The 1,392-nt window shown below is 60.4% G+C and overlaps 1 long non-coding RNA gene across 1 annotated transcript in view; it reads right to left on the bottom strand.

Moving 5' to 3' along the window:
* Positions 1 to 228: 228 nt before the first annotated feature.
* The window catches only part of LOC121358955, a 1,913-nt gene continuing 749 nt past the window's right edge, over positions 229 to 1,392 (bottom strand). Inside the window, exon 3 of the long non-coding RNA XR_005955976.1 lies at positions 229 to 375. This is a non-coding gene — a long non-coding RNA (uncharacterized LOC121358955). The remainder of the gene's footprint in view (positions 376 to 1,392) is intronic.

Below are 1,392 nucleotides of genomic sequence, written 5' to 3'. Positions count from 1 at the left end.
CCCCCCCAAACCACCCCAAATCCTCCCCAAATGACCCCAAATCCCCCCCAAATTCCTGCAGCAGCCCTCACCAGTCTCGCAGCCCTCGAAGAGCGCCCCCAGCAGCCCAGGACCCCCCAAATCCCTCACAAACCCCCCCAAAAGATCCCAAATCCCCCCCAAACCACCCCAAATCCTCCCCAAATGACCCCAAATCCCCCCCAAATTCCTGCAGCAGCCCTCACCAGTCTCGCAGCCCTCGAAGAGCGCCCCCAGCAGCCCGTGCAGCGTGGCCAGCACCCCCTGCAGCTGCTGGTGCCAGCACTCCGTGTGCCGCAGCCCCTGCGAGAAACCGCGGCCCAGCGCCGGCAGCAGCGCGTAGCACTCGCAGGCCAGCTGGGAACGGGAAAAACGGGGTCAGGAACCCCAAAAACGGGACTGGGACCCCAAAAACGGGACTGGGACCCCAAAATTCTGATTCAGGACACTCAAAAACCCCCAGCAACTGCCCCAAAACCACCCCAAAACTGCCCCAAAACCCCCAGAAACTGCCCCAGAATCCCCGGCCCAGCGCCGGCAGCAGCGCACAGCACTCGCAGGCCAGCCAGGAACGGGAAAAACGGGGCCAGGAACCCCAAAAACGGGACTGGGACCCCAAAATTCTGATTCAGGACACTCAAAAACCCCCACAAACCGCCCGAAAAACCCCCAAAACCCTCCCAAAACTGCCCCAGAATCCCCGGCCCGGCGCCGGCAGCAGCGCGCAGCACCCGCAGGCCAGTTGGGAACATACAAAAACGGGGTCAGGAACCCCAAAAACAAGGTCAGGAACCCCAAAAATGCAACTGGGACCCCAAAATTCTGATTCAGGACACTCAAAAACCCCCACAAACTGCCCCAAAACCACCCCAAAACTGCCCCAAAATACCCCAAAACTGCCCCAGAATCCCCGGCCCAGCGCCGGCAGCAGCGCGCAGCACTCGCAGGCCAGCCAGGAACGGGAAAAACGGGGTCAGGAACCCCAAAAACAAGGTCAGGAACCCCAAAAATGAGGCTGGGACCCCAAAATTCTGATTCAGGGCCCCAAAATCCCCCCAGAAACTGCCCCAAAATCCCCCAAAACTGCCCCAGAAGCCCCAGCCCAATGAGCAGCACTCGCAGGCCAGCTGAGAACGGGGAGAAACGGGGTCAGGACCCCCAAAAAATGGGGTCAGGACCCCCAAAATTGGGGTCAGGAACCCTAAAAATGGGCCTGGGACCCCAAAAATGGGGTCAGGAACCCCAAAAACGGGACTAGGACCCCAAAATTCTGATTCAGGACACTCAAAAACCCCCACAAACCGCCCGAAAAACCCCCAAACCCCCCAGAAACTGCCCCAGAATCCCCGGCCCAGCGCCGGCACCACCGCGTAG

Source organism: Pyrgilauda ruficollis, unplaced genomic scaffold (assembly GCF_017590135.1).
Source record: "Pyrgilauda ruficollis isolate IOZ18807 unplaced genomic scaffold, ASM1759013v1 scaffold1112, whole genome shotgun sequence".
Classification (NCBI taxonomy): domain Eukaryota; kingdom Metazoa; phylum Chordata; class Aves; order Passeriformes; family Passeridae; genus Pyrgilauda; species Pyrgilauda ruficollis.
The sequence above is the reverse complement of the archived record's forward strand: the minus strand, read 5'-3'. Positions and strand labels throughout refer to the sequence as shown.